Below are 23,359 nucleotides of genomic sequence, written 5' to 3'. Positions count from 1 at the left end.
ATTATTATTATTATTATTATTATTATTATTATTATTATTATTATTATTATTAGCTGCAGCACATGCATCTTCCTGCATTCTCCATAATATATCTGCTCCACAGAGCAACATCAGGGAAGATGTGCAGGATGTACTTGTCAGGTTTCCTGTCATTCCAATGAACACATTGGAAAGGTCTTTTTGCTAATGAATCAGTGAGTTTGGACAATCTGGAAAGTGAGTTTGACCATGTGAATAATGCCTCAGCTACACTGCTTAACTGTGACACTCAGTTTTTACTGCATTGTTATTCTGGAAAGATCTGTCTACATTTTGGTCTTCCATTCAGAAATAATATGGTTCATAAAACAAAGTGATTTTAGCATCCAGACACCTAAAACATATTCTCTCTCTCTCTCTCTCTCTCTGATTTAAAAATAGTATTTTGCCACAGTGTTTGCTAGGGTAACTAGTGATTACTATTAGTGACTGAGCTGATATGGTATCTATTGTTGTTGTTAACTGCCTTTGAGTAAATCCTGACTCCTGAGGACCCTGTAGATGAGCTATCTCCAAGCCCAGCTACCCACTGCTTTGCTTAGGTTCTGTAAATTCAGGCTCATGACCTTCTTGATTGAGTCCATCCATCTGGCATGCAAAGGTCCTCTCTTTCTAGCTCTTTCATGGCTTCCAGTCATTTGGAAGAAACATTGCCAGTTTGGAGAAAAGGAAGGGAGAGACTGGTGAGTACTCTGAAGCATTGCAGAACATATGGGTTAGTTGTGTCCAGTAGCTTCCATTTTGGTGGAGCAGTGACATTGCCCTGGATTTTGGTCCAAATTTTAAAACATATACTGATTATGGATGTGGGAGCTGGACAGTGAAGAAAGTGGTCAGAAAGAGAAATCAACTCATTTGAAATGTGGCTATGAAGATATCACTGACTGTCAAAAGGACAAATAAATGCGTTCTAGAGCAAATCAAACTTTGAATAATCCCTGGAAGCCAAGATGATTAAAATGAGGTAGGTCATACTTTGGATATATCATGAGAAGACATGACTCTAAGAAGATATTAGTGTTTGGTAAGCTAGAAGGCAGTGGGAAAAAAGGAACATCACATTACAGGTGGATAAATTCAGTCAAGGAAGCCATGGCCCTGAGTCTACAACAGCTGAGCAGGGCAGCTGAAAATAGGAGAAATTTGGAGAATTCTTATTCATAGAGTTGCCATAAGTTGAAATTGGCTTGACAGCAAATAAAAATAACCAACTTTGGAGAATTCCTTTGACTTGAGACTAAAACCTAGAACAGCTTCACCATTGACATCGAAGTCCTATTCTCCGAAATGGGTTTGGCCTATGATTTTGTTTTGGGGTTGGGGTCAGCACCTTGGTTAGCTCCTTTAAAGTTTGGAATAAAAGCTAGAGTGTATTCATCACCTCTCTAAGAGAGAAGCCCCCCCCCCCCTCAGCCACCAATGATGCCAGGAGACAGATTTACCTCCTAAGGATCCAAGGCAAAATATTCTGAGTGGGTGGTGGTGGTGGTGATAGCTTGCAGCTGGAGGAATCTGGCTGCAACCACGTAATGACTCTCCTTCTTCCCTTGAGTCCCCCTTCTGGGTAGACAAGAGGGAAATTCCTTCCACAGGCTGGTTGTGGAAGTTTCCTCATTTCTCCTTTTAATTCATCACAGGAGGCAAGGCAGTTTCTTTCCTTTGCCATAAATCTCACAGAGACATTAGCTCTGTTAACAGCGGCTGGCTGCACAGCCCTTGGCTGGCTCTGTTTTCTCTCTCCCTCATGTTAGCTCCTTCCAGAGAGAGGACAGATGGGTATGAAAACCTCATGGGAGTCACCGCTCACCACAGCTCACCTGTCTGGCAGCCTTCATATAGCAGGCAAAGAGTTAAATAAAACTGAAAAGCAAATGGCCCACATACAAAACTGACACAAAATGTGGTAACCAGGACCAAAGCACCATGGGTTTATAGCTCTCTTCCTTGAGAACATTTGGAAAGTCTAGGACACTTTACTGTACAGAGAAAAGAAGGGGTAGGAACCTGATGAGTACATTGGACCAGAGCTATGACATTGTGGAGCAAGTTGTGCAGTGACCCCAATCCAAATGACATTTCACCCCCAGAGCTATCTATTCCTACATGGCTCTTGGGGTCCCATCCTACTCTATGTTTCTAAGATTCTATAACAAAGTTTTAAAGGAGAAAGTTATGTGACTACATATGCCAATGTGATGTGCATTTTGGTAGCATGGCGGTCCTGTTCTCTAACTACTACGTTAAACTGACTAGCTACTGGTATAATGCTCTTGTACAGCTCCCATGAATTTTAATGGAACTTGCACAGGTCGATTGCTTCCCATAATAATTCACAGGTGGGGACCCCATTTTGGTTTTCCTCTGTGAGCACCAAAAGGTCTTGAGCTGGTCATGAGAATTCCACTATCATCCCAAGAAGACAAATTGGGAGTTACTGTCCTCTGGTTCCCCCCAAAAAAGGTGAAAGGACAGAATCCAAGGTGGTATAATCAAAAGGATCAAAGTGAAATGTTTTCTTCCACAAAGGCATTTGACTATGGAAATTACAAGTTCCAGAACTGCCCAAGGCTGAAAACTCAAGAGTCTTAACTATGTGACCTTAAGCGCATCACGGGCTACCAATCATGTCAGGAAGGTTTGTTTATTTAATACTAAGCATGGTTGGAAGCAAAGTTTAGAAAAGTGACTGGAGTACATTTCCTGGAATCTCTGTGACCATACTTCCTGGAAAATTCTAGTACAGTAGTGCAAAAAAGTAACTTTTCAAAAGTCAGAGGAGGGATCAAGCAGACAGGGAAGGGAAATGCATGTCCCTTCCCCAGATATAGCATATACACAAATATACACATATGGGATGGGGGTGTGGAAAAATAGAGAATAGCAACAAAGAAAAAAGATTCTCATTGGCACCAACAAGTGAAGTGTTGCTAATGCAGATTTCCCAACCTGCTTCCCACAAAATATATTTTGTTACAACCCCCATCATCTCCAGCAAGCAAAGTGAGATTTGCAGTCATAAGATACAAACATACACATACACCTAAGCAAAGGACAAAATGGGCTAGGATTTGTAAAGAATGTGCCATGTTCCCTGACAAAGTCATGATATCCAATGAAGTAAAATACAAAAGGAGGACCAGTCTGGTGTAATGATTTGGGTGCTGGACTAGGGGCACTTGGGGACCAGGGTTGCAATCCTGGTCATGTAAACCCACCAATGGGTGTCATTGGGCAAGTCATACACTCTCAGCCTCAGAGGATGGCAATGGCAAAGGAAAACCCCCTCGGAAAATATCTTGCCAAAAAAAATGCTATGATAAGTTTGCCTTAGACCAGGTCACCATAAGTCGGAAATGACTTGGAGGCACATAAAAACAGCAAAATACAAACCAAACCAAAATCAGTAATCTGGGCTTGGAGCAATGACGGGTGTTGTAGAAACAAGACCAGCATGGCCTCTTTGCCTACCACTTTTCCCCAAAGCCCACCATCAAAACTGCCACTGGGGGGTCAGAGGTCCAGAACACACTGCGGCCCCATTCATACTGGGGTAAAAGACATGGAGGGAACTGGGATGATCCGGATGCCCCTCCCCCGAATCGCTCCGTTAGCAAGTGCCCACTACAAATTGAAATCGAATGCATTTTGACAGAAATCGAATGCATTCTGTAGATTGGCCACTGCCAATCAAGCTATCGTCATGGTGACGTTTGCAGGGCATCGGGGGAAGTGTCCTCCCTTTTTAAAGAGCCAGGCACAGGGGTTTCAGCGGCTGAAGCAGGGAGAGAAATGCCTCTCTCTCTCTCTCTCTCTCTCTCTCTCTCTCTTTTAATAAACCTGTGGGCTTTTGGGTCAGATCTGCCCCTGTCCCAGGCAAAGGATGGGATTGCCATGCTTTTTTTTTTTTTTTTTTTTTTGCTTTTAAAAGCAACATTAGCTTTCCCTTTGCTTCCCTTGCTGTATCTGCTCAAGAAGACAAATCATTCGCATATTTGCTCAAAAAAAATTGGTAAAAATGTAACATTGATTGTTTGCAACATTTGTAGCTTCTCCCTCTGCAGAAAGCAAGTGCAAGCCTGGCTCCATCTGCCTCTGGAATAGAAACCATGCGCATGTGCGCTCAAAAAAAAATGGTTAAAAATGAAACAAAAAATTTCGGAAAAAAAACCAACGCAAATGCGCCCAAAAAAAAATTGTTTGAATTTGAAAAGGGGGGGGGGTTGCCTGACATGAGCTCCGTTCATCCTCCTGCAAGGGAGGGAATGCCCAGCGACAGAGGGCTTTGGGCAGGGGATGCAGGGAAAAGAGGCTCCTAAAGAATGCCTTCCCTTGCTCCCTTCTGCCCAGGGCTCTTTCCTCCTCCCCCTCCCCTCCGATGAGGGGAGGAAATGCCTTGCCCTTTGCCCACCCTCTGACCTAAATCCCTCCCTCAATTTGCCTCGATCGTGATCGAGGCCAAAGTTCTCATTCCCAGGACCCGGGGTTTTTAAGAAGAAATGGTATTTGCGCCGATTTCAAAAGACCCGCGCTAGGGGCCATTTAACACGGAACGGGTGTGCAAGCCCCGGATTCGCTTGTGTGAGATTCGGGGTGAGTAGGAACTTCACGTGATTGAATCGGTTTCAAAACCGATTTTTTTTGTAATGTGAATGGGCCCTGCAGAAATAATTCAGTTTGAGACCTCTTTAACTGTCCTGGCTCAGTGCTAGGGAATCCTGGGAATTGTAGTTTATTGTGTCACTAGAGTTCTCTGACAGAAGGTTAAATGTCTCACAAAACTACAGTTCCCAGAATTCCCTAGCACTGAGCCAGGGCAGTTAAGGCAAACTGGATTCTTTCTGCAGTGTGTTTTGGACCAGAGACATATATTTTGCCTTCTCTGTATTATTGATACCTGCCACCTACCAATCCATGCTAAAAATGGTTAGCACAATAAAACTAGTGAAAGTTCTTTTGATTTGAGGAAGAACAACCTATAAAATATGCTGAATAGTTCTTATCAAAGATTACCAGAGAAAGAAACTACCTTCCATGGTAAGATCTATACCAGGCTTCCCTAACCTAATACTCTCAAGATGTATGGGATTGCAACTCTCATCATAGATCATAGAGTTGGAAGAAACATCAAGGGTCATCAAGCCCAGCCCCCTGCTATGCAGGAGCACAGAACCAAAGCACCCTGGACAAATGGCCATCCAGCCTCTGTTTAAAAATCTCCAAAGAAGGAGACACCACTGCTCTCAAGGTTCCACTGTATTTAAACAAGGGTATCAAATCACCTCTTAGCCTTCTTGTCTTCAGGCTAAACATACCCAGTTTCTTAAGTTGCTCCTCATAGGGCATGGTTTCCAGACCATCTCTCTTAGGCAGCATAGCTCATGGTATATGATAGGAGGCTGCAAGATGTGATGAGAAGCAATAGCAAGTACATTTCTATACTGCTTATCGGTGCACTTAAGCACTCCCTAAGTGGTTTGCAAAATGTAAGCTAATTGCCCCCAACAATCTGGATACTCATTTTAGTGACCTTGGTAGGATGCAAGCCTGAGTCGAGCTTCAGCCCTTTTGCTGGTATTGAACTTACAACCTTATGGTTTATGAGTGAGTGGCTGCAGTACAGGCATTTAACCACTGTACCACCAGGGCCCTTGTACAGCTGGAGGGTTTTGTGTTGTGGAAAGCTGATTACATCTATCCCTGTATCAGTATGAGGGACAGGGGCAGCTGATGGATCCATTGCCATGGGAATGGCTAAACCACTCTTGGTTTTATGACTGCTCCTCCTTCAAATCCACTGGGAGTTCTCATACTGCATTTCTGTTTGGAATAAGGCCCAGTGACTGGAATAGCTCCCTTACAAACTAGCTCCCATGGCAAGAAACCCACCAGCTTTCCATGACAAAGGAATTGTGTGGTTAATAGGTAGCATGTTTCTTGTGCCTGGTTGCCAAGCATGGGATAAACCAACATGCTAATTTTAGTAGTTTGGAGGTTTGGGATATGATCTACAGAAAAAGGAAATGAAAATATAACTATGGTATGTATGCCATGAATCTGGGACAAGCCAGAGCTTGAAAATGACTAGTTACAAATAACTATTTAGTTGACATTCTTTTTTTAAAAAAATCAAAGCTAAACATATAGCTAAATTACACCAGAACTTAAGAAAGGATAGTTTCATTTCTTTTGTGCTGTAACTGTAACATTTCAGGTACTTTTAGAAGCTGAAGTGCATTACATTATTTAATGGTAGAGGTTCAAGTATGAGCCTGAGTTTTGGTGAGGTAGCATTACCTGGAAAATGAGTCCACTAATATTAATTGATTCACTGAAAAGATAAAAGATAATTCATTGCATTGATTGTTGGTAATGTGTTCATTTTTTAGTTTAGAATACATTAATTGAAATTACCAAAAATGGCCTAAAACGGGGGGGGGGGGGGGGTCCAAGTAATAAATTAATGTACTTTATTGAGGCCAATGGTGTGCTACAATAATGAAAAGACCAACTTTTAAAAACGTGGGCCTAGATGATGCATCAGAAGCTATGCTCTGTAACTTCACAATGATGGAGCTATGTTTGTCACTGACATAATACATTAATTTGTTAGTAAACGCACAATGAATACAAACATTGCACAGTAGAAGAGTTCAACTTTGCATGATCATACACTGGTTTATGATGATGTAACTTCCCAACTGGATTCCGGATATTTAAAAGCAACAAATTTTGTCTTAAGTATTAATTTTAAACAAATTACTCCTATTCCCTGAGGCTGGTTTGTGCTGCTACCTAATGCTCTATTGTGGGTGCTGAGCCAAGGACAACACAGACCATTGGAAATGTGTTTTATCATATGTCTGTGACTGTAGCATGCCAGTATTTTAAAAGTAACTTCAAGTAACTGCAACCAAAAACTACATTTGAGAAATAGGAAAATGAACAGTAGTAATAATTAACTACTTTCTGAAGAGGGCTTGGAATTATAACATTTCTCCTCTCACTGCCAATGAACTCCCTATAGACCCAACTGTTGCTCTTTACAGAGTGATCACCAGTGTTTCAAAGATGAAGAAAAGCATTCTAGAAAAAGCATTTTTCCTTATAGTTCATATAATATAAATGTTACAAAAAGGGTAGCAGTTCCAGAAAACACCCAACACCTTCCCCCCTCCCAGTGCTTTCCCTGTGTAATATCTTCCTTCTTCCCTGGATTATTGCTGTCTTTTTTAAAGGTAAAGACTTTCACTCCACACAATTTGGATGTTGTTGGAGTTCGTGGTGCCACTAGTGTTCTGTCTTAGTGCCATCTAATGTCCAGTTTTGGATTTTGTCCCTCCACTGTATGTAGGTGTGTGTCTGAATGTCATTGACTGGATTACTAAGAAACAAAGCATGCCTATGCACACAAGGAAAATATACAGGGCCCTGATCATATTCCACTATGTAGTTTTGTCATGTCTCTGAAAAAATTCTGCAGACACCCACGGATGGGTAGGAATCTCAGAAGCTAGAAGAGGTCCCGTCTTCTCTAGACCTCTGAAAGAAATGGTGTATGCACACTAGATTTGCAGTGGGGTGGAGTGTGGCTTTTGAATCAGTGAGGTTAGTGAATCTAGTCTAGGTCTGGGCTAAAATCCAAAATGGATTCACTGTCCCGCTGACATGGAAGTCATCAGCTACCAGTACTTGCAATCACACAACTACAGTCACTTTATGAATGTGGGATGTGCATGCTGTTAGTGAGCTTTTGTGGATAAACCCAGGTTCAAATTAGAATGAACAATCTAGCTAGTAAGCATATATCTTATTGCCTTTAATATTTCTCCCCCTCCATATCCATGCTCTTTTGCAGACACAGCAGATTCGAGCCAACAGGGAAGCAAGCAAGAAGATGTAAAGTCTCCACAGTTAAACATTCAGGGTGGTTCCTTTTAAATGAGACTTGAGGTCCCTGCTAAATAAATCGGATTGCTGGGGCTTCCCGTTTTGTGGTATTCCGCTGCTGTTAGTTGATGGACAGTTATTGAAGGAATTCAGGAGTAGGGTATGTTTTTTTTTTAAATTTAAATGCTTCCAATATGAACCACTCTCAAGGTAACCATTACTATCTCTTAAAAACATTTTATTATGAAGGCAAATGTATGTTTTAGCAATGCTCAGATGGCTACTTAATGTCATGTTTATCCCAGGCCAGACACTCTCTGAAACAAATGAGAGTTTTAAGATCTAGCTTTCCTTTTTGTTTAATGGAGGTAAAGTTGTTTAAATCATCCACTTCCATATAAACGTTTCACTTAAAACAAGCCGACCTATTCCTCTCCATTAAAAGTTCATTCATCACAAACAGGGGAAAGGTTTCAGCAAGTTTCAAAGAGGGATTGGACATCTCAATGGAGCAGGGAGAATAGCTAATAGTTTCACATAGTGGAGGACAGAATGTGAAACCTCCTGCCTCCAGGCTGTACCTGATCTCCACTCTGTCATTACCGGCAACTGATCTCATCAAAGGTTGTATGCTCCCCTCCCAGCCGCCTTGCAAAACCTTCAGATGTTCTGCCACACATGTGGTGGGGACAGGATATTGGTCGATAGAGGCCATATGTGCAAGCCCATGTGGCGTTAGATTTTGCAAAAATGATCTCTTGCTAATACAATCCAACTACGACACAGAACTCTTGTCAGCAGCTTGGGCTGGATGCTAATGAGACACACAAAGACAGGAAGTATGGTCAATTACATTTCCTGTGTCTTCACACCTCATTAATGTTCAAAATGGAGACGCATAGGTCTTCTTTATGTGGAGATGCATATGTGTGCAGGGTTGTGATATTGTGCATGAATATCCAGAAAATGTGATCTCAGAGCTAAACAACAAACGCAGTTAAGTCAGATGACGCAATATACCTGGAACTATACCATTTCACACTGCATGTGTTTGTTGTAGTGAGTTAACTAGATCTTCCCCAAGTAGAAGAATATCTACCTGCATGTCAAAATTGACAGAAAGGAATAAGCTTAGTTAGAAGTGTCACACTGATAATGATTTTACAGAGTTGTTGAGTGCCTTCAAGTCATTTCTGACTCACCATGATCCTAAAGCAACCCTATCATGGGGTTTGCTTGGCAAAATTTAGTCAGAGAGGGTTTGTCATTACCATTCATAGGCTGAGAGAGTGTGACTTGCCCAATATCATCCAGTGGGTTTTCATGGCTAAGCATTATTATTATTATTATTAAATTTTATTTCTATAGTGCTGTAATTATACACAGCGCTGTACAGAGTCAGTAAAATTAAAGAGTAAATAAAAGCCTGCCCAAGGCGTACACTCTAAAATAATAACAATTAAATAGAGGAATAGATAAGCAGGAATTTAAACCCTGATCTCTCAAAGTCCATTAGTCCAGCACTCAAACCACTATGCTACACTGGCTCTTCCCATGGAGGACATTATCTTGTGTGAGACTATTCAATCATGTAATCCTCTCTGACCATCTGAAATGGACTGAAATGACTTATCTGCATGCTTAGCTAATCTGGAGCCAAATTCCATATCTTCCTGTAAGGGATTTAGTTCATAGCACTTCTGGTTAAAGCTGGGATGGAGAACATGCAGCCCTCCTGTTGTATTTGAACTACAATTCTGTAAGGCTTCAGCATTGCCTAGGCTGACTAGAACTGATGGGAGCTGAAGTACAACATCATCTGAATGGCTACAGTTCCATAGCCTGAGTTTTAGCATCTCAAGTATCTGAGATTGGGTGCTAAAATTTATCTGTTGGAGGTCTTGGAGAATAGCTGTTTACTCCAATAAACAATACTGAGCTAGATTAACCAGTGATCTGACTCAGTATAAGCTAACTTCATAGTTACACAAATTATTTATAGGCTGCTCTCAGACAATAATTATGGGCAAGTAGAATGTTCTTAAATTTGATGCATACGTTCATAATGTTATTGAATACTGTAAGCTGATTCATTTTTTTAGTGATTAATCTTTAAATAATTTGGGGAGTAAGTCCCATTGAACTTGATAGGCCTTTCTTCAGAGTAGACATACATTGTTGTTGTTGCTGCTGTTGTGTGCCTTCAAGTTGTTTCTGACTTATGTCAATCCTAAGAAGAACCTATTACAGGATTTTCTGGGGCGAGAGTGTGTTACTTGGCCAAGGTCATCCAGTTAGTTTTCATGGCTGAGTGGGGAATCAAACCCTGTTCTTCAGAGCCCTAATCCAACGCTCAAAGCACTAACCACACTGGCTCTTGGACATATACAGGGATGCATTATTACATATTGCTATTACTGATATTACTTAAATGGCAACATATGTGTTGTTTCAAGATACCAAAGGGAATATAATGCAACTTAGAATTCAGTTACCAAAAGCTTCTTGTTATGAGAAGACTGCTATCTTTAATATTTTTTTAAAAAGATCCTTATTATAAGATGAGGAAGGAAAACATCTTTTAAAATGATCAGATATGCCTAGCACTTTTACCTCTACCTGTGATCACCTGTGATCTTTCACAACTGTCATAGTTCCATTCTGTGGACTCCTGGGATCTGCAATTTAATGAGGGTCCTTTAGCAAACCAGAGAGATCCTCTGGTGCTTCTGACCAAACTACAAAACCCAGGATTCCATAGAACACAGCCATGGCAACTAAAGTGGATCATAGCCCTATAGTTGTGAAATGTGAAAGAAACCAGGCTGGTTAAAATGTGCCCCCAGAAATGAATAAAAAAATCTGCCAATTAAAGAAGGCATCTCCTTATTAGAAATGTCTATTAAAGGATTTAAAATGAATCTTCTTATTAGGAAGTTCCACTGAAATCTAGAAACTTGTTTTCATCTGTGCATACTTGATTAGGTCTGAGGCAATATATGTTATGCATTACCTGAATTTTTCCCCTCTCCCCAATCCCTACATGCATTTCCTTACTTCGAAATGTTAGAGAAAATCAGCTTAAAGTCAAGTATGCCTGAACCTTATATCCCAGTTCAAGCAAGCATCCCATATTTATCTCCCACCTGTACCCCCACATGTTTGTTATAGTTCTGATTGGAAATGAGTGCATATGCAGGTACCTTTTCATTGCTCAGTTTTCCTGTAACACTTGTCTGTGCCTCACTGATAAACGGGAGGTGTAGTTCTTTTAGGCTCCAGCACCCTTGCCTGGGAATAAGTACCACTGAACACAAAAGGACTTACCTCCAACTAAACACACAGCGAATTGGACTGCTTAACATCCCCAGAAACTTCCAGGAACTATACATCCCATCAGCCACAGTCACTTGTTAGGATGATGGGAAGTTGCAATCAAACACTAAATTTATAAAGGCTAAATTGCCAAGGATAGATCAGAAAGAACTGTTCCAGCACCTTCAGAATACAAGGATCTTAGGTTCATAGTGGTCCATAGGTTTGGCAGCCATCCATTACATGCCTACACAAACATTTTCAGCAGATGACTAGTAGTTAGATTAGAGCCAGCCTTAAGATCACAACTCTCTTGGCCATAGTTAGTACAAAAGCTATCAGAGAACAAGACTGGCTATTACCAAGATCTATATATAAAGCCCTATATGGCTTGGGCCCAAGTTACTTGAGGGACCGCATCTCCCCATATAATCCGCCTCGCACATTCAGGACGTCTGGGAAGAGCTTGTTGGAAATTCCATTTTCCAAACATGTTTCTACATCCCAGATGGCCTATTCAGTGGCGGCCCCACAAATTTGGAATGGTCTCCCTGAGGAGCTCCATCTTGTGACCTCCCTGGTAACATTTAAAAAGAGGCTCAAAACCTTCCTCTTCTGTCAAGCTTTCCCCCCTGTAAAATGAAGCTGTGTATTCCCGTTCCTATCGATTCTCTGCTTTACCCTGTTAAATGATTGTGTTCAGATTTTGTATAATTTGTATTAGTGGATTTTATCTATTTTTATGAGATGTTTTTAATGGTTTTTATATGGTCTGTAAACCGCTTTGATCTATGGAAAAGCGGTATACAAATAAAATTTATTATTATTATTATTATTATTATTATTATTATTATTATTATTATTAAGATCTAGCAGAGTCAAAGGGATGAGGTTAAGCCACTGACTCTGTTGATTGCAAGATTGGCAGGTTGGCAGTTCGAAGCCCAAGTACTGCATGATGAAGTGAGCTCCCATCGCTAGTCCCAGCTTCTGCCAACCTAGCAGTTCGAAAGCATGCAAATGCAAGCACATAAATAGGTACCACTCCGGTGGGAAGGTGAACAGCGTTCTGTGCAATCATGCTGGCCACATGATCACAGAGTAGTCTCTGACAATGCTGGCTCTTTGGCTTATTAACAGAGATGAGCACCACCCCCTATGGTCAGACACGACTTGACAACCTTGTCAGTGGGGAATACCTTTACCTTTAGCAGGGTCAAAGGTAGAAGAGCATGGTTCAGAATGGGGATAGCTCAAATCTAGAGTGATAACCAAAAGTCTGAAGAACCAAACCAAGTGCACTTACAACTTGAAAACAAAGACATAGTCATAGTTTGGCAAATCGGTATGGAAATGGATCTTGTAGCACATTTGAGACTAAGTGAAAGAAAGAAGCTAGTAGTATGAACTACCATAAACTTGAGTCTGCTTTCCCAGATGAATGAAGTAGATAGTCCAGGGACAGACCTATATAAGTAGGCTGTGTGTGATAGAAATGCAAAACACTTTGTGATTTTCCATTACGCCTTGGTCAATGATTGCAGGAGGAATATGGCTTAGTAGTTTGCATTGGGCCTAGGTTTAACCGTAATATTTATATATAAAAGAAATCAGTAGCAATTGGCCAGGAAATCCACTTCCTGATATGCTGGAGAAAGCCACTGACTGCCAAGTCAGAGCAGACTATATTGGGCAAGATGGACAAATAGTCCAGCCAGTCATAAGGTACTTTCTATATTTATGTGGCAGAACAGAGGAAAAAAAATGTTTTGGGGGAAATGCTTTCAGGGCCCTAGATGTGTCTAATGGGTCATTAATTGACCACAGAGATTACTACACCACCAATTCCTGCCAGGATAGATGCAGGTTGTAACCATAACAGATGGATCTTTTCAGCCAACCCCATGGCCGGCATCCAATCCAAGCTTCTCCTGTAGGTTTTCAAGAATGGGTAATCCTGTTCTTGAAAGTTGCAAGAGAAGTCTGGATGAAATACAGGTTGCCTACTGCTGGCCACTGGGCTGTCTGATAAGATCTGTTACAGTTACAACCCTCACCTATCCCAGCGGGAATTGGCAGTGCGATAATCTCCCACCATCTTTGGCACATGTGATCTCAGGTGAGATGTAAGCATAAAGACATAGAAGTCTTTATAATAGACAGATCTACATATTTACCCTGATTATTCTTCTGGTGATTGTGGCTAACTGACACCTTTTGTCATCACACAGATTCCATTTTTATGTCTCTTCCTTTTGAGCTGTAAACTACTGAGTTTGGGTTCCATGGAGACATCCTTCAGCCACACACCAATTGTTATTCAGAACAAGCAAAGAAGTGTCCCAATCCCATTTTGATGGTCAGACTGTAAGTAAAGAAGTGCTGCAGCCTTGGTGAAAGTTCCTCCTCTTAGCCCAAGCCTGTTAATTTATTTGTATAAATTCTGTGATTGCATTTTATGTTCATTTAATGGCTATTAAGAAGAGGAGATGTACTTTTATGTTCTTATCATTGCTTTTGGACCATTTGTCTGGCCTAGTCTCTAACAAATTAATTTCATTACTATCATTTCTTCCCAGATATGTTTTATGTTTGTTATAATTCTAAATAAAAGCTAAACAAGTACTGAAGGGAAACAAGTTTGGCCTCTTTATACATTGTCTGTATTTTTTCATTCTCTTACTCCTCCCACTGCCAAAGGGGGGAAAAAATCCTTGTATTTCTATTCAACTTAAAAGTGAAGCTATCAAATGTCCATGATCTATAAAAAGAAATGAGAGAGAGAGAGAGAGAGAGAGAGAAGCAATAGATATTTGTCAGCTCTGCGGATGTTTTCAATATCTTTCATTACATCCGTAAAATTAAAACACATGGAGCAAATCTACAATGTTGGTTGGCTAATAAAAGAAGTAAAAAGTTGTTAATCAAACATGTGGCCTTATAAAATAAAAGAAATAATTGGAAAAGATATCTAATTTGTCTGTTGAATGCCTCTAACACTCTCTTTATCACTTAGATGGACAGAATATAATTGGTACGGTGAAAGCCATCAATCTTAGCAACTGGGCTTCCTGAGCAGGCTACAACTATTACTGTCATATTATGACACCATAATATCAAGATCAATGTTGTTTTAAATGCACTCCAGTTATGGGCAATTGGTGACAATAAAAACAGTGACAAATTGAAGAAACAAGCATCAAATGATCTGGTGTCTAAAATAAACCATAAATAATCTTTGTTTGGGTTGGGTTTGTTTTTTTTAAATAACCACCGAATTCACAGTCACAAGGGGGGGCATAGATTTGACTTTCTCTGTGGATCAATCTACTCTAAATGTATTTTCAGTGCTGTGCTATCCAACAAGATACAATTTTCTTGAAGGATGAAACTTTCTGATTTGATTTAAGGGTCATTCTCTAGCAGTTTCATAATGTCATTGCGAGCGTAATTGTAAATTCCTGAGAAGGAATTTGATCATTTACAGAGGAAACCATGCATGTGGTTCTCTGGATGAGCAGTCACCCCAATTGGACAGTAAACACACATGTTTACATTTTAGTGGTGCCCAGCCATTGTTTTCATGCATTTAGCTTCTCTAGGAATAGGGCTGGCCCTACAATTAGGCAGAATGAGGTGGGGCTAGGCCAATGAGGGGCTAGAAGACAGAGCTCCTTATATACTATTCATCTTCTTTTGGCCTCCCTAAGCTAGTTTGCCATCCTCAAGTATGTGTTGTGTGGCAGGCACTGTCCCATAGCCACTGTTGGAACAAGATTATATTGGTTGGCCTCTGTACATGGAATGTGGGGAGACACTCTGGGAAACAGAAAAGAATTATATCCTCTCCAGATCCAGAGAGTGCATTTGGAATGACCTCCTCCATAATCTCAAAACTCCTTTTATATAGGGCAGGAAGCTCAAGAACTATTGCCCCTTCTCTTGCATCCATGGGTAACTGCAATAATATAACCAGGGACATGGCACTGTCCTCCCCAAAAGCTCTGTCCATTGTCATAAAGGGGTCGTTCCCACTTACCTATAAAGCGGGTCATGATCCGAATTTAGGGTGCATCATTCCCACAGAAGCCCGAATTAAATCTCCCTTACCCCTCATTCGTTCCCACCATGTTTCGAATCAGAATCGAATTAAAATGTTTAAACCGGATTATCAGCCTATAATTTGGTTTAAAATAATAGTAGTTTATAACGCGGGTTATTTTTGAAAGCAGGGTACAATCGCTGTATCCGAATGGGAATGAAAGGGTGTCTGATTCGGGAACCTGGAGATGGGAGGAGCAGCGCTCAAGGGGCTGGCCTGGGGGTGTCACCCTCTGTTCTCTTTCTGCATCGTCAGCACCATTTTCTTCAATTCGCATAGACTTCCCCCCAGTGGATTGCAACCTCCCCTCTGCTCCTCATTCATAGACGGATGTGTGAGGAGAGCCATTGAACACCATTTTAAACTATTTTTTTCTTTTTTTCACCTCTGCGCCTGAGCAGCAGATGGGCTTTGCAGGACATGCCTTCTTGATCGCCCTCCAAACAGCACAAGGAGCAATGGGGGAGGCAAAGCAATTTTGGAAAAGGAGGCTCCTTCCAGAGGAACTATGGGATGGGCATTGCAGGACATCCCTGCTTGATCCCCCTCCAAACAGCACAAGGAGCTATGGGGGAGGCAAAGCGATTTTGGGGAATGGAGAGCCTGGACGCCCAGGGATCTGAGGGCGGGGGATCGAGCCTTATCTTCTCTCTTCCCCAAAGATTCTCTCCCCAATAATGAAGCCTTCTCCTCCTTGATCCAATTTGCCAAGCCTCCTTCTAGTCTGGGGAGACACAACACAAGAGCCTTGGATGCAGCCGATTTTCATTGGCTGCCCCCCCCCAAAAAAAAACCCAAGACTTGTGACGTCTGAAGCCTAGGCGCTTGATTGACAGCTTGTGGACACAAATGGGAACGGGGAGCAAGTTAATCCACTTTAAAATAAAGCAATTTAAAATAAATGGGAATGAAAACAGGGTCTAAATGAATCGAGGTAATTTGCCCCTTTTGGTAATGGAAATGATGGAAAAAATTCGGATTATTCCCGGAACATAATCCGAATCAGAATCGCAACAATATAATCCGTTTTATCTGCCAATTGGGAACACCCCCTAGAAACTAGTATACAGACCAGCATGGGAATGGACACATTTTCCGTCACTCAAGATGACCATTCAAGTACAGCATTTGCCCTATTCAGTAGAAATGGGTGGCAGGGGACAGACATTAACAGATATGGAACAAAGGAAAAGAATGTGCTCATGGACATTGTTAGGTCGATATATTCCACATGGGAATGTAGTAAAGTTTGTTGTTGTTGTTGTTGCTGTTGTTGTTGTGTCTCTCCAAGTCATTTCCAACTTATGGTGACCCTAGGGTGAATCTATCATGGGGTTTTCTTGGAAAGTTTTGTTCAGAAATGGTGTGCCATTGCTTCCCCTGAGGCTGAGGACATGTGACTTTCCCAATGTCACCTGGTGGGTTTCATGGCCGAGTTGGGAATCGAACCCTGGTCTCCAAAGTCCAACACTGAAACCACTACTCCACACTGGATATCACAATTTATACCACCTTCACAAATGAAGCAACCAGGAGCAAAATGTGCAAGATTGCATGTTAAGTTTAGGTAGTATGTGAAAAACAAACTGTGCTAATGAAAATAAATAACTGGTGGTTTGATAAGAGAGCTGCTGAGCTTTGAAGTAGCTAATTAAAGGAACAAGTCAGATAAGGAAATTTACATAATAATAAGGGGAAAAATCACAAGGAACAGTTTAGGAGCAATCTCCAAAGAATAAGTGGAATAAGGCCCATTGTAATGATCCATAATGGTACAGCATCACTTGAGAACCCTCCAGGCTAGAAGGAAAGTTGTTGCTGGATCATGTGAGTGTGGAAATGGCCTAGGTAACATAGCCAACAATAAGGGATGATGAGATCTGAAGTCTAACATTTTGAGGATACACATTGTCGCCCCCCCCCCCCCCCCCTCTAAACCAAAACAGCTAAGGACACAAACAGACCCTCTTCACACCATCACTTAGAAAGCACTGTGCAGTTATTCCACCTTATATCTTCTTAATTTCCAACCTCTTCTTTCCCCTGTGAAGAAAGAGACAAGAAGAGGATGGGGGAATTTAATTCATAAAATTTAGTAGCAAGACAATGGTGTGACCAAGCCTTGCCTGGCATTACTCTACATTAATTAACTGAACAGGTAACTAGGGTTACCAGCTGAGGAGCATCCCAAGCCTTGAGGTTTCTGGGCCAAAATCTCAGATCTAGAGACAGTCGCTGGTGATGTCATTAAGCACTGTGCATTTAATACCAACAACAGTTGCTCACCACTTGTAATTTAAACACACACACACACAGAAATTTTCCAGTTTAGAAATGGATAGAAAACGTAGCAAAAAGGGCTGATTCCAGATCAACATGAAATGAGGGGTTTATTCTTTCTCACTTAGGAAAATGGGATAAGGACCATTTATTGGAAGATTTGAAGGCACATAGAGCACATGCATCCACTTGCTTTTAGCCAGAAGGTAGATCCAGAGTGGTGTGGAGGATGAACCTTTGTAGTACAAGAACTGGAAGAAAGATGAAACTAACTACAGAGACCCCATGAAAAGTCTTTGCAAGCTGCCCCAACAAATGAATTAATCCTTGCAAACTGCAGTAAGCTGCTGCTTTTCATGACTGAGCTGGAGATCTGCATGCTCTCCTTTCCTGGAACCAAGTCCACCAAAACTGGAGAATTTGCATCCTTGTTTCCTGTCTGGAGATGATCCATGAAAAGTGGAGACTGAGGGACAGGACTTGAGATCTGACAACCTTGCAGGTAAAAGTAAATAAAAGGAAAGAATTATTTTCCACATCCCTTCGTATATAGTGGCATCTGGTGAGTCCCATATCAGTGGGGAAATGAATCTGTCTCAAAGTTTAGTCTGAACTGCAAAGGAGCTATTTAAGCTGTGAACTTACTGGGAAATAGGATTCATCACCTTGGATAGTTCCTTTCAAGTTCCAACTAAAAACCAAAGCAGATTCACTAGCTTGGAAATCATCCAATAACTTGGAAAATATCAGACACTCATATTCACATAGCAGAGGAACTTAGGTTTATGTCATATGGACTTGAATCCCAATATTTAAGGTAAGTGGCCTTCAGTGCTTTCACAAAATATTTACAAAAAGTTCCTGAACAAAACATACTGTATTTTCTGGCGTATAAGACTATTTTTAACCCAGGAAAATCTTCTCAAAAGTTGGGAGTTGTCTTATACGCCGGGGGTCATCTTATAGAGCGGGTGCTGAAACTTCTGAGCCGCATATGGTGGGGGAGCTCAAAAACGGCCGCGGCTGCATCCCCGCCATATGCGGCAACTGTATGAAAGCAGAAAGGGTGGCACTGTACAAGTACAGTAGAAGAAAACCCACTCATCAGGATTTGTGAAAAGTACCTGCATGTCATAAGCATTTGAATTAAAATTGCCATATTGAAATAAAATCTGATGGTTTTTTAAATTTTTATTTGGTGTGTGTTGGAAGAGGGGTAGTCTTATACAGTGAGTATATCCCAAACGCTATATTTTAACTGGAAAAGTTGGGTGTTGTCTTATACACCCAGTCGTCTTATACGCCGGAAAATACGGGTACAGTATGTCTTTTTCTCAGTGGATTAAAGTGGATTAAAGCCAATTGTGTACATTCAGCACACTATTAACTAAACAGTAAAGGCTTTCCCGGCTGCTTAGTACTTACAGGTGCCATTGGGGATTTTCATGTCTGTCTGAATTCCTAGGCCAACACTGCATATGGGCAAGATAAGTAAGCTGTAGCTTATGACCTCTCTAAATACACTTAATTGCTTTATTTTTAAGTTAGCATAATGGAGCTTCTTCACATAATTTAAACATGGTTTAATCTACTTCCATCCCTTAGAAGGCTCATAGTATCCAAGGCCAACCAACGTCTTTTGGTGCCTTGGCAAAAAAATCCAAGATGAATCTCTGCCCAACCCCACCATTGAAAATACAGACATTATAAATTAAATAAACTTCTCCCAATTTTTTATTACTTCCAAACTATGTTGACTTCAGTGGTGACCTCATTCAGCTAACACTAAAGAATGAATGCAGTTTGACACCACTTCAACTGCCATGGCTCAGTGCTATGGAATTCTGAGATTTGTAGTTTTGTGAGATATTTAACCTTCTCTGTTAGAGAGCTCTGGTGCGACAACAAAGTACAAATCCCAAGATTCCATAGAATGGAGCCATGACAGTTAAAAGTGATATCAGACTCCATTAATTCTGCAGTGTGGACCAGGAAAGCCCATGCTAACTTTGAAAACACTTCTGTGAAGGAATTCCAAGCACACTGAAAAGCTGTGGGGTCGGTGAGACAGCAAAGCTAAACTTTTCTTCTTCAAACATTCATGTCAGACCTGGGGCCTAAGAATACAACAGTGTAGAGCTGGATTCTAGTTCCAACACAAGTCAGGGTGACCAGATGTCATAACGGCAAAGGAGGGCAATACACTGCAAAATTCAGGACACTCAAGAAAACATAGGACATTACGAAATAAAAGCTAAAAACACTGAAATAAATATATAGTCAGCACTCCACATTTTCAGCTTTGATTTTTACAGATTTGATTATTTGTGAATTTTAATAATATGTTCTCACTAGAAAATACTGTACTAGGTCCTCCAGAGAAATTCTGCAGGAACTTCACCACAGACCTGTGCTGGAGGTGAACACAGGTGAACTTTAGGCCAACACAGACCTAAAAATTCTTAGACAAAACACTTTTCTAAGCATTTATAGGTCCTCCAGCATGATTCTATGGTCAAATTCTAGCAGATGTTGACCACAGAGTTCTGCTGGAGGACCTAGAGATTCCTACAGAGGGGTTCTGTCAGGTTAAAGAAGTAGTGTTTTTTACGTATGGTTTTTCCACTTTCATGGGGCCTCTGCACTCCTTACTCCAGTGAAGGTGGAGGGCCTACTGCACATTTGTGCTTGCTATGCAGGCTCGAAATGGAGGACATTTTGGGATTCGTCCTGGACAGAATGCTGAAATGTAGAACATGTCCTGGGAAAGGAAGATGTCTGGTCACTCTGAACACAAGTAGGCAATGCCTGTGACACTTCCCAGGACATAACATCACCCAAAGACATCTGTGCACAGTGCTGTTTCCCATGCATACAAGACAAGCTGGAAGCGAAGTACTGTATTGGCAAGCAAGGACTACAGGCCAAAAAGAGAAGTTGCAGTCTTAGGAAGCCAACTGGCAACTGCTTGGGAAGCAGATTGAGGAGTGAGGCCATCCATGTGGCTACTCAGTTGAAGTTGCTCATTCTGAGGAACTGGCTTGGAATCTCGAGGGGAAAAGTATTTATAGGACCTGGTGCTTTTCTATTCTCTTTCGGGGCCAGCTGATCATTGTCAGGCTGTGAGATCAGATCTACAACTTAGATTTCCATATGTATGAAATATTTTTTTCTTTATGAAGGAAGTATTCCAACATGCCCACACTCTCCTCCCCCCCTTAAAGCTAAAAATGGAACAGTTCAAGGAGAGCTTTATCACCATATTCTGCTGCTGCAGGGGTGGGAACTGAGAAGCTCTCCAGATTTTGCTTGACAGCACCCCCCCCAGTATTCCTCACCAGTCTGCTAGGAGGGGCAGTCCTACAACACCTGGAGGGCACATGATTCCCACCCCTTGCCTACACTGTGTTTAATGTGTTTACCCAATGGTTAGACTGTCCTTTACCTAACAAGTTAATCCAGGTCAATTGAACAGAAAGTCTTTTTGGTTGTCTTTTTGTGGGTGACCTACAGAGGACAGAGTGACGGTTTCACTGTTGGGTCGGCTGGACATTTCAGTGGCTTTTGATACCATCAACCATGATACTGTTCTGAATTGCCTCTCAGAGATGGGACTTGGGGACACTGTTCTGAAGAGGTAAACTCAGAAGGTGGTGCTGGAATATTCCTGATTGATCCCATGTCCTGGAGGACTAAGTTTTGTCCCCCATATACTACTATTTAGCATCTACTTGAAACTGCTGGGAGAGGTTATCAGGAGTTTTAGAGTTAGCTGTTCCTGGTATGCTGATGACACCCAATTCTCTCTCTCCTTTCCATCTAGTACCAAGGAAGCTGCCGCTGTATTAAACCAATATCTATTGGTAATACAATGGATGAGGTCAAAAATCCTGAAGCTTAATTCAGACAAGATAGAGGTGCCCCGTGTCAGTCAAAAGGAAAATCAGCCCACATTTCAGCAGCTCCCAGGAGTGTATTTGCACAGCTAAAATCCGTGCACCAGCTGTGCCCATTCCTTGAGACTACAGTGCACATACCTTGATTACATCCTGTTTGGATTATTGTAATGCCTTTGGAAGCTGTTTCGAAACTTCAACAGGTCCAAAATGCTGCAGCCAGGTTGCTGACTGGGAAAAGTTATAGGGATCATATAATCTGCTTGCTGGAAGAGCTTCATTGGCTGCCAGTCCATTTCTGGATAGAAATCTAATTATGACCCTAAAGCCCTACACAGTTTAAGTCCAGACTGTTTGAAAAACTGGGGAGGGGCTGTACAGATTGGTTGGAAGGGGCGGCAAGACGCTGCCCCTTTTTGCCCCAGATCGGGGGCACAGCAACCACACACTGCAGCCCTGATCTGGCCTCCAGAAGATGCAAAAAGAAGCCGCCATTAGTGGCTTTTTTTTGCGACCCGGAAGGGGCATCATAGTCACTGCGGTGCATCCTTCTGATGCCCTTCCACCACTGTATCACTTGGGCTCTGTGTTCTCTCATTCCTGTCACCATCCCAGGCATAACTGGTGAGGACACCAGATAGAGCCTTCTCAGTACCTGCTCCCAAGTTCTGGAACTACTTTCTATGGGCAGTCTGGTTTGATACCACTTTAACTGCCATGACTCAGTGGTATGGGAGGTCTGGAATTTGTATGGTGGGTTTTTGTTTGTTTGTTTGTTTGTTTTTAGATATTTAACTTTCCCTGTCCAAGAGCTCTGGTGCCACCCACAAAACTACAAAACCCAGAATTGGATAGCATTGAGTCAACCTGCTTTATTTCTGCAGCATGGCAGCAGTCATGGACAGGATGCTGTTCAGAAATGTGTCTTTTTCTTTTCCCAAAATCTAAGTCCTGAAGTAAATATTGGTCCCTTTGGAATTTCTGCATTTTCAGGTGGTTGCTGGGGACATGAGTGGGCTCCCAAACAATGAAAGTTTGTGGAGAGTGAAGATATTTTGTTGCTTTGGGCAAAGAACAAGATGGCACTCAATTATCCCTTCTTCCATGCTGGAGAAAACAGCATGTCTGCCCTACTTAAAGGCAGAAAGGCTGGCTTGGGGGATGTGGGGCATTCTATATCCATAACTTGCTGCCATCTGCTGCATGGGTCAAACCTCTGCTATGTAAATTTCTATGAGATCACAAGGGTTTCCTCCCTTGCCACACACACACTGAAAAACAAAGTCAAATGAGCATTGCAAGCAGCAATTTAGTGCTGAATCTGCAGTCTCAGAATCTGCCATTCCCATGCAAATAGGGGCCATGCCCCATTGGAACCATGCTACAGAAATGGTGTATTTGCATAGGAATGGCAGTGTGGCTGCTGAGCACTGTGCCAAACCACAGAAAGGCAAACCAAAACAGGATGAGCTTTTTTTTTTAAGAAAAGAAAAGAAAAGCAGCAGCAGCTTGTTTTAAACTAACCCAGTGCTCGCAGAGGGGAGCACTGGACATGACTTCATTTCTCCCTTCTACCTGCATTTGCACATGAAATACCTTAAATGGAACCATATCACTGCTCCACCTAGTTCAGTACTGTCTACTCTTGCTGGTTGTGGTTCTCACAGGTTTTAGGCAGGATTCTTTCTTAGTCATACTTGGAGGTGCTTGAAAACATCTTTTCACTCTACAGCAGGGGTCGGCAACCCCCGGCCCGCGGGCCGGATCCGGCCCCATGAGGCCTCGGGACCGGCCTGAGCCCAGTCCTGCCACCGATTGCCGCCGGTGCGGGGCCAAAGGC

General features: G+C 41.8%; 1 protein-coding gene across 3 annotated transcripts in view; it reads left to right on the top strand.

The window, feature by feature from the left end:
• Positions 1-14,112, top strand: part of LOC121920794 (homeobox protein Hox-D3-like) — a 204,290-nt gene extending 190,178 nt beyond the window's left edge. For all 3 annotated transcript variants that reach the window (XR_006101772.1, XR_006101771.1, XR_006101773.1), the window contains 2 exons: positions 7,895-8,086; positions 13,473-14,112. The gene's annotated coding sequence lies outside the window, so the exon portion shown is untranslated. The remainder of the gene's footprint in view (positions 1-7,894; positions 8,087-13,472) is intronic.
• Positions 14,113-23,359: the final 9,247 nt, after the last annotated feature.

Source organism: Sceloporus undulatus, chromosome 2 (genome assembly GCF_019175285.1).
Source record: "Sceloporus undulatus isolate JIND9_A2432 ecotype Alabama chromosome 2, SceUnd_v1.1, whole genome shotgun sequence".
NCBI classification, from domain to species: domain Eukaryota; kingdom Metazoa; phylum Chordata; class Lepidosauria; order Squamata; family Phrynosomatidae; genus Sceloporus; species Sceloporus undulatus.
The sequence above is the reverse complement of the archived record's forward strand: the minus strand, read 5'-3'. Positions and strand labels throughout refer to the sequence as shown.